This window comes from Syngnathoides biaculeatus, chromosome 20, assembly GCF_019802595.1.
Source record: "Syngnathoides biaculeatus isolate LvHL_M chromosome 20, ASM1980259v1, whole genome shotgun sequence".
In the NCBI taxonomy this organism is placed as follows: Eukaryota; Metazoa; Chordata; class Actinopteri; order Syngnathiformes; family Syngnathidae; genus Syngnathoides; species Syngnathoides biaculeatus.
Window position 1 is genome coordinate 16,542,539 of NC_084659.1, and position 16,022 is coordinate 16,558,560.

Genomic DNA, 16,022 nt, shown 5'->3' on the forward strand with positions numbered 1-16,022 from the left:
CCATACTGTTGCTCGCAGATAATTATTTCTGTCCTGAGTCTAGCCTCCAATAATCTTTCACATAACTTCATTGGGTGACTAATTAACGTTATTTCAGAGTTCCAACAGCTCTGAACATCCCCTTTGATCTTAAAAATGGGAACTAGAACACTTTTCCTCCATTCTTCAGGCATCTTTTCACCCGCTAGTATTCTGTTGAATAAGTTGGTCAAAAACTCCACAGCCATCTCTCCAAATTGCTTCCATACCTCTACTGGTATGTCATCAGGACCAACTGCCTTTCCATTTTTCATCCTTTGTAGTGCCTTTCTGACTTCCCCCTTACTAATCATTGCCACTTCCTGGTTCTTCACACTTGCCTCTTCAACTCTTCCATCTCTCTCATTTTCTTCATTCATCAACTTCTCAAATTATTCTTTCCATCTATTTAGCACACTACTGGCACCAGTAAACACATTTCCATCTCTATCCTTTATCACCCTTACCTGCTGCACATCCTTCCCATCTCTACCCCTCTTTCTGGCCAACCTGTAGAGTGTCAGATAGGTTGCCATACCACAAATAGCAATGGAGCAAATTGATAACAATTGGGGTGTATGGCTTAAGGTTCATGTTTTGAGCTGAGCCACCAACTCTCAAATTGGACACCAGATGTCGCCAAACAAATTTACACTAGATTGGGTCACCAGCACGGCAAAGATCTCTCTGATAAATGTAGCCTACCCACTTAGCTTCTCATTGCATTGCATACATATACCAAAGTCAGTAACCTTATATAAACCTGCTTATTTTTCATATCTTTGTATTACATACATATATCGGGGTTAGCAACCTTAAGAACCCAATTATTGTTATATCTTTGTAATCACATCTTATTTCTGATATAAAGACAGTGACAGGATGCAGCTGTCAAGCCACACCTAGCATTTTTCAAGATGGTTGCAGCATCAAGTTAGTGAACAGGAAGCCCGTCACACTCGAATGACCACGCGGGAAGTCGGCAAGCAGAAATAGATTTCAACTATTTTTCCACTGGACTTTTAGCAAAAAATAAGATGCTTTGAAACAGCTTTGTGAAAAGAATATAACCTGTATATGGCTGTCTCTCTCAGACAAGGCAACACATGATGAGCAACCAACTAAAACAAGCCTGAGAATGCATGAGAGAAATGTATTCACAAGACTGTTGATACATTTATGCTATTGTTCAAAACTAGGGTGAAACCGAACGCGAATTGTGGTTATATTTTCAAAAGATGCATTTATTAATTAAAGGGAGAATGACAAAATGGAGTGAAGCCAAAGAAAGGCGTGACAAGTCAAGCCGGGAATGGCAAATGGGGCCCAATAGGATGAACCAAAGGAGGCCCTTCCCACTAGATGTAGATTCAGCCAACATTTTCCAGAATGTTCTACCAAAAAGCTATAAAAACCTTGGATACGGAAGTTCGGGGCTTTTTGTTCAGTTTTCGCTGACAAAGAGACAAGGTCTTTCTATAGGTGTAATAGTCGTGTGGCAAGCTGGCGGGGAGAAGGAATTGGCAACTTGGAGTGCCTAAATTGACGACTCTTTTTGAGATTGGGCGCAAGTAAAACGACTATAATAAGATATTGGCAGGTTAATACCAGCGATATTACGTGGTTACCTATGAAGGGTAAGTTGGCTTGACAATTTATCCGTAATCCCGAAAACCCTTATTATTAAATTAGGCTTCGAGCTATATAGGACTTGATCAACCCTAACAGGCTCACTCAAAAATGTCTATTATCCCTAATTTCTGATGATTTTAGACGCTTTGAATCTCACTTCACTTCTATTGCTTTTTGCTTTTTTTATCATTTATCTTATCCTTCTTACCATCAATTTTTATCATTTTAACTATTTTTTCTTTTATTGATTTATGTTCTATTAACATTGAATTTTTCCTTAACATCGCAACCTTACCTCGCGTCTGGCGGGGATAACTGTAGGATGAATGTTATGTGAACAATTTTTATCATTCTACCCGTTTTTACTTTTATTGATTTATGTTCTATTAACATTGTATTTTGCCTTAACATTGAAACCTTACCTCGCGTCTGGCGGGGATAACTGTAGGATGAATGTTATCTGAACAATTTTTATCATTGTATTAAATTCTTAAAATTTCCATCTTCATCTGTTTTTGTCATTCTTATATTGAATTATCTCATTATAACCATTCTACCTCATTAAAGATTGAACGTCATCGACATTAACATCATTTAGTCGTAAAAATTCTATTTTAATCAGTCACTCATTGATAATCTCGGGTTTAATATAGAACAAATTTGTACAATCCTAATAAGGATTGTTAAAATTGCTAGGTCAATAACAAGGGCAATCGATTCATAAGAGATGGAGCTGCTGTAAAAGTAGAGCGAACACTTTGACACCTTGTTACTCAGAAAGGTTACTCGACAAGGTGGACGAGTGGAGGCAGACTGGATTGGCTCTGCAAAACTAAAGGCAGTTAGTACACCTAGGCGAATTCATCTCGACACCGACTTAAGAAGCTCCCGTCCTCCTGCAAGCACGGCGTTAGAGTCGGCTGGAGTAAAGTGGTAGCTTAACCCTTTAACTGGAGAGTCGGTCGGGACATTTCTCCCGATTAGTCCTGCGGATAAGCGGAATCTGACAAGAGATACTTTTCTCCTTCTTTTGTGTCCAACGTGGTGTACATGTTTTCTTATGCCTCTTGTTTAGCCTTTGCCACCTCTACCTTTGCCCAACGTCGCATCTCGATGTACTCCTTTCGCCTCTCCTCAGTCCTCTCAGTGTCCCACTTCTTCGGTAATCTCTTTCCTTGTATGACTCCCTGTATTTTGGGGTTCCACCACCAAGTCTCCTTCTCCCCATTCCTACCGAAAGACACACCAAGTACTCTCCTGCCTGTCTCTCTGATTACCTTGGCTGTCGTTGTCCAGTCTTCCGGGACCTTCTGCTGTCCATCGAGAGCCTGTCTTACCTCTTTCCAAAAGGCCGCACAACATTCTTCCTTTCTCAGCTTCTACCACATGGTTCTCTGCTCTACCTTTGTCTTCTTAATCTTCCTACCCACCACCAGAGTCATCCTACACACTACCATCCTATACTGTCGAGCTACACTCTCCCCTACCACTACTTTACAGTCAGTAACCTCCTTCAGATTACATTGTCTGCACAAAATATAATGCACCTGCGTGCTTCTACCTCTGCTCTTGTAGGTCACTATATGTTCCTCCCTCTTCTGGAAATAAGTGTTCACTACAGCCATCTCCATCCTTTTTGCAAAGTCCACCACTATCTGTCCCTCAAAGTTCCTTTCCTGGATGCCGTACTTACCCATCACTTCTTCATCGCCCCTGTTTCCTTTACCAATATGTCCATTACAATCTGCATCAATCACAACTCTCTTCTACTACTACTTCATCTAGTTCCTTCCGGAATTTCTCTTTCAACTCTGGGTCACATCCTACCTGTGGGGAATAGCCGCTAACCACATTATACATAACACCCTCAATTTCAAATTTTTGTCTCATCACTCGATCTGATACTCTTTTCGCCTCCAAGACATTCTTAGCCAGCTCTTCCTTTAAAGTAACCCCTACTCCATTTCTCTTCCCATCTCCTCCGTGATAGAATAATTTAAATCCTGCTCCTAAACTTCTAGCCTTACAACCTTTCAACCTGCTCTCTTGGATAGACAGAATATCAACCTTTCTCCTAATCATCATGTCAACCAACTCCTGAGCTTTTCCTGTCATAGTCCCAACATTCAAAGTCCCTACACTCAGTTGTAGGATCTGTGCATTCCTCTTTTTCTTCTGACGATGGATCCGGTTTCCTCCTCTTCTTTGTCTTCGACCCACAGCTGAATTTCCACAGACGCCCTGCAGGTTAGCAGTGCCGGGGGCGGGCGTTGTTAACCCGGGCAACGACCGATCCGGTATGGGATTCTTTAGATAAAAGTTTCTTTTGGCTTGTCCCTTTCGGGGTCGCCACAGCGTGTCGTCTCAGATGAACGCACATATGTTTCGCACAATTTTTATGCCAGATGCCCTTCCTGACGCAACCCTTCTTGGGGAGTGGAGGCCGCAGTGGGATACGAACCCACAACCCCTGGTTTACCAAACCAGTGCGCTAACCACTGAGCCATAGGGCCTCCGGTATGGGATTCTTTAGATGAACGCTCATATTTGTTTCACACAGTTTTTACGCCGGATGCCCTTCCTAAAGCAACCCTCTGCATTTATCCGGGCTTGGGACCGGCCTACAGATTGCAGTGGTTTGTGCCCCCATAGGGCTGCATTTAATGCAATGCTAAAATACACTACAGAATAAACCAACATTTCCATGGAACTGCGAGACATGGCCAATATTACTGTGGCAGTGTCACACATCGTGCCAAATTCTGAACCACTTCCTGAAGTGGTTACCTGGTAAAACCGGGCAGCGAAGCTTCACATGTTCCAGCCCATATCCCAAATTAATCACGCCTCGTTTCATGAACACGTCCTCTTCATTACTCGACATGCCACAAAGACCCGGCAAAACCTGCAACATTACTACTAATTACATTACGTGTGAAAAGTAATGCATTACTTTGCTTGTTACTCAAAATGGCAGATTATTATTATTATTATTATTTGTAACGCGTGACCACATCACTGCTGGTCATTTTATGACCAATGATTTGTGTGCACATTTCACAATCTTTTAAGTTCTTGAGGTAAATGGTCAGTCCAGGTAGAGCAAACATCTTTAGGAACAAAAACTTGTTACTGGCAGGCATTGGTGTTACACGAATTTCTGTGCCCCCATAAATAAGCCTTATGAAGGGCCTCCACCCTATACCGATACTACAGTCCATCCTTTATCTGCTTTACTATGGTTGGGTTGGTTTGCATCTGAGTTGCCAATTACTAGTTTCAGTATTTTGAATGTAGCAGACATGCTTCCTGCAAAATGAGGTGACAGAGTGAGTCTCTAAGGCTTGATAAACAGCATTCTTTGAAGCTCCCCTGCTGTTAGACTCCTCCAACAAGACACCGGGTTGGACCGTAATCACTCACTAGGCAGCGAGGAACAATTGAAGAGTTTGTTTTCAAAATGAGACATAGGCATTTTTTTCAGATTTACGAAACTCACGCCAAAATTATCCATTTGGAGCTGGATAATTTTGGCTCGAGTTTCGTAAATCTGAAAAAAAATGCCTATGTCTCGTTTTGAAAACAAACTCTTCAATTGCATTTCACAATTGTAAGCAGAAGCATCTTACTTGCCCAACACACTGCCTGGGTGGGCATGTCATTAATGAGGATGTACACACTCACGGTGTCACATCAAAACTAAAATTATTACATCACAGCAAACAGAATAGCATAACTACCAAATGTGAAAACAAAGAAAAGAATGACAAGAAATAAGTGACACAAGACATGCACTTTAAACTTTATTTACATGGTCCCAGACTGTACAATATTAATACAGTACATATTGTGAACTTTGGGGAAATTACTGGCTGCAGACAAAATCTTAATTTTGTTCTCTCTCTCTCTCTCTCTCTCTCTCTCTCTCTCTCTCTCTCTCTCTCTCTCTCTCACACACACACACACACACACACACACACACACACACACAACCGTACTGAATGCAGTAAATGCTCACGTTTCCAACTTTAGTCTGTTTTGCACTTTAAACTTTAACTTTAAATTTAGTCTGTTCAGTTCTTTAAAATAGAGAGGTTAATGTGCATTTTTGAAAAGCATGCTTGGGTTTCAGATTCAGATTTTTTGGGGGAGTGGAGAGTTGGGTTGAACCTGAGGTGTGAAGGGAATTTTATTTTATTTTATTTTATTTAAGACAATCTTTCAACAGCATATAATTTATCTGCTCTACACCACAGCGAGGCGAAATACAGTAGTATTCCTGCATTGAACAACCATAGTCTGCCAGCAAAGGAGTGTGCGACAAGAAAAGAAAGAAAAGAGTAGACGCTAAATTTACATGTTCCTGACCATACTCCCTCGTGATGAATTTTCATTAAACTTGGTAGGTTCATAAAATAGTGGCATTTCATCAATCATTACATGTTGTAACATTTAACATTTAACAAAAAAAAAAAGAAAAAAAAACTCCTGTAAGCATTTGTCTGCCTACTTTTAGCTTTGCTCCCTTCTCATGTCTCTGACTTTCCCTTTGGCAGCCCTCTGTTATAGTAGAAGAGAATTTATGCGGCAGAATCTTGATTGCATTGTGCGGAAATGTTCAAACTTCCAACCTTCCATTATCAACACCGGTGATCATGGTTCGGGTTGCAGGCCGTAGTACCCTATTAAAACTGACATTGGACAACCATTAATACTCACAGCATCAGTGAGTGAGAACTGAACCCATGCTGCCCACACCAAAGTGAAGTGAGTGTACCATTACAACTTCAGTGCCATGTTCAAATTGTTGTCTTGCAAAAAGTCATCACAATGGGGTCTGGGCAGAATTGACCCCTCCGTAGAAATTGTGTCATCCGCATCGCTGACCAATCAGAGGCCAGAGATCTGCATAAAGCACGCCCCTTGTTGGCGTCCACTATTACCTTAGACAACGTTGCATGGTCCAGTATAGCTTTTGTTAGCGTTTTATCGCATATTTGGGTTCTTTAACAATAGATATGTTTAAGAGGTGTAGTCACGGACTTTGTAATAGTGACGACAGGTATCCTGAAAGGCTAGTTGGTGGAGTTCAATTCGTACCCTTTCCAAAACCGAAGACCCAGTACGAAAAATGTCTTCGATGGATCAAACTTTGTGGAAGATCGTATGATAAACTGAATCCATCTAAAATCAACCGGAACAGATATTTTTGCACGAAGGTAAGCCCTATATTTGATTTTCAATACGTCTCTTATAAATGAATTAGCAGTTCTTCGCTTGCATAACATAACTATGTGTGAATGATTGACACACTTGATCTGTGTTGAGCAATATTTTGCAATGGTCTGACTGCACAAACGTGTCTCTGTTGGCGGCTACCGAGTTAAGCTAAACCGGACTATGCTTGCACGAAGGTATGCCCTATATTTGATTTTCAATACATGTCTCATATAAATGAATTAGCAGTTCTTCGCTTGCATAACATAGCTACGTGTGAATGATTGACACACTTGATCTGTGTTGAGCGATATTTTGCGATGATCTGACTGCACAAATGTGTCTCTGTTGGCGGCTACCGAGCTAAGCTAAACCGGACTAGCGAGTCCTAAAAGCCTTTGACGTGCACCGAGACAACAAGACTGAAGGAAGGATGTTTGAGGACACTATAAAGTAGTGATTGTCGTACTCGGTCGGGACTTACCTAGATTCGGCACTAATTCAAGAATAATTATTGAGGGGAGCGCGTGACGTTACACAAAGAAAACAAGAGAAACAACTCGTAAATCAAGCCTCGCCTTCTTTTCCTTCATACGATGGTTCACAAACGGCTATACAGATACACATACAGATTCTGCACACAAGTGTGATATGTAGCACGAAAATAGGAAACTGTCAATGACGAATTCATCTTTGGGTTATAATATATTATATTATGTGGCTTCTCAGTCTTCCTCTGACTCCGGAAAGATCTCGAACTAATATCAATGGTTTCTCCGTCGATATGCATGTAAATACCATTGAAATACCCCTCGCTGAAATACTTGTAGCCCTGCTGTCTGCTTTTCAACGATATTTCACTATTCGCTAAGAATGCGAGTTAAAAATCAGATGGTAAATCCGACAATTTCGCTCTAGTCATTTCTTCCTGCGCCGCCATTTTTGCTAATTGTTTGTCTGAGGTTAGGACACGTGGGGTGATGTAACTTCAGGAGACGTGGTTAAGTGCCCTGTACGGAGGGGTCAATTGCTGAAGAAACAAAGAAACTCCGAGATAAACTACTAGGAGACAAAGTATAACAACGCACTACAATATCCAAGTGATGAGTGAGGAAATGGTTCATTTTGATGGACAATATATGAAGTCTCAAACTGTTAATTGTGTAAAGAGAGGAAATAATAATCACCTCTGCTGAAAACAATTACAAATACTGCCAGAAGGGGGGTTGAAGTGGAGGAAAAATTTGGAATTGTGTACTAGGCCCTCAATCACAGCGGCTCACATGGGCTTTGTGAAGTTTTGAAAATGTTTTTTTTTTATTCAAAATATGTCAGCGATAAAAACCTGTATTATGAATATCAAAACAAAATGATTTTGCAGTGATAGTTCAATATTAAATTTGCTGAGACCCTGTACCCCACATTGCAAACAGTAAACTCTTCATTCTACCAGATGCATTCCGAACTAATTACACAGGTTATGGGTACCAATGTCAACAATTTCCAAGATACGTTAAAGTTAATTTAATAATCTTTTAAGACAATAGTCCCCAGTCCACCCATCATCACCAGTCCCATCTGGTAGCGGGCCGCACAGATAAGGTGGAACGTTTTTTAATTTTAATTTTTTTGCTGAGCAGGAGATAGAGCATTCCCCACCCAACCCCATTAAGAACACTCCGTCCACATCCTCCATCGCCAATTAGTTTGATGGTTAGTTTAAATGCAGCCATTTATATTTTCTTTAAATTTGTGCTTTGATTTAGATCCTCTTGATAGTCTCGCAAGAAGCTTTATACATAGAAGCACTTAATGCACATGACTTAAGTATGAATTTGTGTGAATGTGGAGTTTAAGCTGTGAAATTCCTGAAGTTTGCCGACAACACCGGAGTCATCAGCCTTATAAAAGACATTGACGCATCTGGAAATAGAGTGGCTGGAGCTTTGTTGCGTTTAACACAAACTGGAGCTGAACGTACTCAAAACAGTAGAAAGAATGGTGGACTTCAAGGCTTCCTTTGGGAATTACACTCTCTCAGGATCTGAAGTGGATTCGCGACCCCCGAGGTGCAGCGATCCGAGGACCACAGGGCTTTCTGTCGCTTTATGCGGGAGCATTTGGGCCAGCAGAGGGCGGAGCTTGTGGCCCTCACGAACCAGGATTGGTGGGAATTAGACTACTGTCTGAGCCACACCCATGTCGTGGTTGCCACCGATCTGCTACCAAACCAAGCCCACATTGTGATAGCAACTGACCCTTTACCAACCCAAACTCACGTCACAGTGGCAACTGACCCGCTGCCACACCACATCCACGTTGAGGTGGCAATAGACTTCCTGGCAAACCATGTGCAAGCCGCAGTAGCCACCAATCTGCTACCGAGCCAAGCCCACGTCGCGGTGAAGACTGACCCGCTGCCGCGCCAGACCCACATTGTGGTGGCAACAGTCTTCCCGGTTGACCACGCTCCTGTTTCGGCAGCTACAGGTTCCCGGCCGCTTTACGTTCCTGATCAAGCAGCTGCCTCACGTTCCAGTCCCGGTAGCAGCAATTGCTCGTCACCCACCTCCCGTTTCTGTCCCGGCGACGACGACTCGACTGCCCCACGTTCCTGTTCAGGCGGCGGCAACAGCTCGTGGCTGTCTCGCGCTCCCGTCCCGACAGCATCAAAGGCTCGTCAGCCACCTCACATTCCAGTCCAGCAGGTGGCGATGGCTTGTAGGCCGCCTCACGTTCCTGTGCAGCAGGCAGCGACGGCTCGTCGGCCGCCTCACGTTCCTTTCCAGCAGACAGCGACGGCTCATTGGCTGCCTCACGTTCCTCTCCCTGCTGAGGCGACGACTCGTTGGCTGCCTCTATTTCCTGTCCAGGCGGTGGCGAAGGCCCGTTGGTCGTCTCACGTTCCCAACCCGGCAATGACGACATCACGGTCCCCTACGTTCCAGTGCCGGCAACGACAGGTATTCGGCCGTCTCACATTCCTGTCTCGACTGCAACCTGCCGCCCCCCACTCCTGCTTCGATGGCGACCGGTACGCAGCCGCTTCATGCCCCCGTCTCGACGGTGACAGGCATTCTTCCGTCTCCCATTCCTGTCTTGACAGAGACAGGTATACGGGCGCCTCATGCCCCTGTCTCGATGGCTGCCGCCTCCCTTCCCTGATTCAATGGCGACCGGTCCATGGCCATCTGAGGGCCACGCCACGACGGCGACCGATCCTCAGCTGCCCCTGACCTGGCCTCGCTGGTAAACAGTCCACGGCTGGCTCATGACCTAGCCTCGGCAGCGACCAGCCCTTGGCCGCCTCATGACCGACCTATGGCTGCCTCCTGACCGAGCCTCGGCGGCGACCGCTCCCCGGCCGCCTCACAACCACATCCTTGAAGGTCTTCGTCCGGAGCAGTCGCATGCTTCCGTCCGAATCACCCCGTGAGGACCCTGGTGCTTGGCGTCAGGGCTGACCTCCTTACCTTCCCGGCCTCGCTTTTGGTGGCCTGGACTGCCACCAGACAGACTGGGTTGGGGGGGGGGTGCCCTCCCCCAGACACCCTTCCACCTGCCCCTGGACATGTTTTTTGTGTGGGTGTGTTTCTTTTGTTTAGGCACGTCTGGGATCCGCACCTTAAATGGGCGGTTCTGTCATGAGCCAGGCTGGACCACGGCCAAGAGGGGAGTGGCCACTGCCATGGCCGGTGACACCTCTCACCGCTCTCAGCTGTTTAACATTGGGACTGTAATTAGATGGGGTATTTAAGTTGGACTTTTTGTCACTGCCATTTGCCAGTTCGATGTGTTCGTTGTGCCCAGAGTCTGTTAGTGTGCTTTGAATTGGTGAGTGGCACTGTGTTACCGTGTGCGGAAACTCCTGCAATAAAACCCACTTGACATAATGCTGTGATCCCGGAGTCCTGCATTTGGGTCCTCCCCCGCACTGGAGGATCGTGACACAGTCCTCTGTTCACCTATCATAGTCTGGTTTGGTGCTGCCACAAAAAAAAAAAAAGAAAAATTCAGATTCCAACGGACACTCAGGGGTCCCAAAAACTATGGTTCCCACATACCCACCCTTAACTGCCCCTGCGCCTGAAGAGGAGAATAGGCAAAATACACAAAGTGAGGTGAGGGTTGACACAAAAGGCAAACAAATGGAAGATGAAATCAAAACAACACTGGATTGGATTTGGATTAGTGTTGGACTTGAGGACGAGCACACAAAAACAGCATACATTTCATTTGTGGCAAACCTTTTTGGCGTCACTTTGCTTTGTCTTTCAATTGGTTTTTCCGGTCCTATTGCACTCCAGAAAGTCTGGCTGCAGACTCACCTCTCCAGTCCCCCCACCCACCTCACATCTAAGTTTCCATCCTGCACAGACACAATGTCACCGTCAGGCAGCCAGGGAATGATGGGATGAGTACAATAATAGAAATTTTTGTGTCCGTTTTTATTGTTTCAGCATCGAAAAGGAACTTAGTTGAAGATTTTTAAAATATCTTCAATTTCAGGGTTTCTTCAGCATTAAATCATTTGTTACAGCACTGCCACACTTCATTCACAGTTTTCATTTCGGTGATTTGAAGTGTTCAATCTAAATTATTATAAAATCAGTTGAATATTTCAAATATGATGATTCTGTGATTTGATGGATGATTGATGATTGATGACTTCACTCAATCGATCATGATGGTTTTTCATGGCATGGAAGGAAACCGGATTGGCCCAGAGAAAAAAACTCGCTCAGAGAAACAATGCCAACTATTTTCGTCTGTGGTTCTCAGCCAGTCACCTGGTGGACCCGTCGAGGAACATTTACAGTGGCTTCTGTTGGCAGGTCGAGATGCTAAGGGTCTTCTCTTTAGTATAGTGGAAAAGCACGCCTGTTATGTGGAAGAGTCGGGTTCGATTCCCCATTTTGATATGAAATAATGCTGGCCTTGTTGCTTTCGTGGGGGGCTCTTCTTTGTGGAAAAGCAATGCGAGCGACAACTTGTTTCAAGCAGGAAACCTCACACGGATTAAGTGAATATAACGACTCCTCCTACTTGAACCCGGTCCCAAGAACTGTGATTTGACCAACAGTCCAAACAAGTTTCACCACCATTGCTGTCCGAGAAGTTCAGTGTTTCACGATTTGTTTTGCACCACCTGCCCGCTTCTAACTGCACCTGAAACCCATGCGAGCTAACAAGGTGGTTCGGTCGGTCCTGACGAACAGACATCACACGAGCAACAGTTACAGTTACAAGTCTACAGTAGTTGTGATATTTGTCACAGATGCTCAAGGTTCTGTTTGGAAGCAAAGCTGCTCTGCTTCTTTCCGCAAATAAGAACCCCATGAAAGCTGAAATAAACTTTATTCAATCCCCTGTCAGGAAAATCGAAAAACCCGACTTCCTTTTGCGGACAGGCGATTATACTGTCCACTATATACAGGAGAAGGAGACTCTTAGCTCAGTTCCTGGTTAAGAGAAGCTTTTCTCATACATGAACAATTCCTAGCTGATTACATAAGGACAGCCCCTTCCAGCTGGTCACTGACGGGTAGTGGTGACACACACCAACCTTTCTGTAAGTGGTGTGGGCTGTATTCCTGCTCAGTGGTGGTGTGTTGCAATGTTCCTGCAACTCTCTGGCAAACCGCCCACAGTCCAATAGACTTTTGCCCAATTTTAGCTGGGGCAGGCTCCAGCACTCCTGTGACCCTTGTGGGATAAGCAGTTTGGTTTGATGGTCCTCTCGAGTGGGTGGCTATTGGAATATATTTCTGCCGCAGAGGTTCATGTGTAAAACCCATGTTGGAGGGATCGGAGGGACGATCGGGCTTAACTAATCTTGTGAATTGGGACCGAATGTTGTGAATCCTCAACGTGGGACCACCGCTGATATGTTAATGACTGACGAAAAATATACACAACATAAAGGTGGAGCGTCTTTGGAGCAGCAGAAAAGCAGGCAGTGGGAAAGACTGTGAGGACTCCATCAAGTGATAGTTAAATCACTTCCATCTATTGTGGTCTTGTAATTTGAAGCCAGGGAATACCAAGAACCTCAGGGGAAGGAGTGACAAACAGTGATATGGTTTCGTGGTGATTGCCGGAGATGAAGAGTGGGATCGGCAGTGTTTGATGGGTGACAGAGGAGATAACCGTGAACCTTTGCGGGATGGTAGTCGATGGAGTTACAGAGTGAGGCATGTGGCTTGTTGGTCTCGAGGTATTATTCTCGCTTTGGCGAGCAACAATTTCACCTGTGTAGAACTGGAGTTGTTATATATGGTTGATACGCGTGAGGTCCTTGTTTGAAAACAAACCTGCTCGGTTTGTTTTTTGCGAAGACGAGCCCCACGAAAAACAAAGGATAACACCATTTCCCCGTCGGGGAATCGAATCCCGGTCTTCCACGTGACAGGCGGAGATACTGTCCACTATACTAACGAGGAGACTCCTGTACTGTTTTCCCAGGAAGAAGTGGTCTTCGGCTGAGTTTATTTTTGTTTTTTTTGTGTCGTCAAGGAACTGTTGTACATGAGGTGCTTGTCATATTGGACATGTTGACTCGAATGCCACCATAATAAAATATTGTTTGAAAATATTCTGTGCGTGTAACTGTTTACAAAGTTGTGGTAATCAGAAAAATGAACGTGGTAGAAAACTCACTTGATTTCAGGTCTCACACATATATTAAATCATCACTTGGAAATATACTTTTCAGAGGGGAAATTACTGACTAAATTCTAGATATAAAAATAGATCTATTTTATGTTTCTTAATTGGTTGTTACATTTTTATTTCTAGAAGTGGTGCATTTGGAGTTGTCAGTTGCTGTAAGATATAATTATCAAAATTATACATGTATCAAAAAAATGATGCATCTCAATGAGTTTCACTTTTTGAATTGAAATGAAACTTTTGACATCATTATAATTTATTGAGATGGACCATTAACGAAGCTGACTTGAATGTGTTTGTCAACTTTGGAAAATGGCATCAACCCTCGTTAATGTCCTGAATAGGAGGGACTTAAGTGAACTGAGTGATTTGTTCCTGAACTTGTGGACTAAAAAGCTTCAGACAAATGATTAATGAGACATGTGATTATCTCCTTCATTTAAAACACCCTTGTTGCCCTTGTGACAAGGAATGAAGTCATGTGCTCTTCTTTGTAGGTTCTTTGTACTTTGGTTATCCTTCTCAAGGAGAGCAGGACTCAAAGGGGTCCCGGGAATGAAATATCCGATAAGATCTCTTTGGAAATTTCAACAGCCAGTATGACAAGTGATCATGTTTTTCATTTCCGTGCGCCTTGTTCTTGCAGTATGCCTCTTGGTTAATTGTGGCTGTGAGAAGTGCAGTTTTCAAGTTCTAGAAAAAAAAAACTCAGGGGTCTCAGTGCGATATCGCAGTTCGAGGGGCATGTGAGACCATGAAGAAACAAAAATGAGAGAGCACTTTGTTCGGTTTATCACCCAACTTGCTGGAATAATTGTCCAAATAACAGACAAGAAGTCGTCTTTCTTCTGATCAGGAGGACGTGAGAGAAAGGCCAGTTACAGACTCCAAACACGTTCTGAACCAGCCTCTCACGTACTCTTTTTTTAATTAGAAAACACACAAGGTCAAAAGGAGGGGTGAGCAGATGAAATGAACAAAGGTACAGTTTTGGTGATGATGTGGCACATTCTTTGGTTATGATGGAGTTGTCCTTGGCCACCTCAAGGAAGATACTGTTGCATCTGTGTGTAGGAGCTGGCTTTGTTGCAAGTCCATAATAAATACATTGACGAATACTCGAACACACTTGTATTTTGTTCATATCGTAACACAAGCACATTTGCACCATTTCCTGGTCCTCTTGCACTCAAGAAAGTCTGGCTGCAGATCTCACCTCTAAGCCCCCCCAACCTCACATCTCAAATCCCATCCTGCAGACTACAAGCGCCACCGTCAAGCAGGGAACAAAGTAGAATAATTTGAAAATTCCGTTTCAGTGGTTCAGGAATTTAGTAGAATATTTTTAAAGTAATCTTTAATTTCCAATTCAGCATTAAATCCATTTGTTTACAGCACTGGACACTTCATTCAAAATTTTCATCTCCAACCCTCAACGAGAGGGCAGCTATCCAATATCTATGGCGGAACCCTACAGCCGTCGGATCAGCCAGCCACGAGTTACTGGTTTTGTCCCCAAGTAATTGGGCAACCCCCACACCTTGTACCTGAAGCCCAAACTACGTTTTCAGCCCTTTGCCAGTCTGGACATACCAGCGGCCCACCCGAGTCTTCCTGGAGAGTGCTCCCCACGCCCCTTCCAGGCACACTCTCCGAATTCCTCCCTGCGTTCACCCACAACTTTGCCCAGTCCGATTGTGTTTCTGCCCTGGATGTCAGGACGCGGGTCCAGTTGTCGGTGGAGCTGATCGTTTTTGCGATTCTTCTGATTTGAATCGCTGGAATCAGTCTGCCGAGCTTCAGGAGGCGCAGCATCGTAAATACAGCAACCCATTGCACCTGGACGGTGACAAATGGAGCCAGTGCTTCACTGCCCAGCGGACGATCCCATCAATCCGAAACCGGCACTCCACCTAGATCTGCCTGATAAATAACCCTCGGGAGGGTGAATGAGTTTAAAACCCTCAGCTTCTGTGAGGGCTTAAGAGGTGCCTCAGCAATATTCTGGATCCACCTCTGGATCAGTGGTGTTAAGTCAGGTGTTATGACGCCATGCACGGGTCCTACTTGCACTCCTCGGTAACTGACCGATTCACCCGGAGGATTCATGTGTATAGGCGTTCCACCGATCCTCCAGGCTTCACAGTCATTCACCACTCCTCGCTCCATATAGAACTCGTGGCACTTCCTGGGTTGAACCTTCAACCCCGTTAAGTCGCAGAAGTGGTCCAGCATCGCCAGACTCCTCCCCATCCCCTCCTTCGAACCACTCACCAGCACAAGATCATCAGCGAAGGCTAGTGTAGCAATAGACATATCGCCCCATTATAGCCCAGATCTGGCCTGTTCGAGCCCATGGATAAGCGGATCCATGGCCAAGTTGAAAAGCAGTGGGGACATTGGGTCACCTTGCTTCACTCCAACTTGTAGGCGTATTGCCTGTGTTTGGCTGTCAACACAAGATACCCTGGTCACGCAGTCCA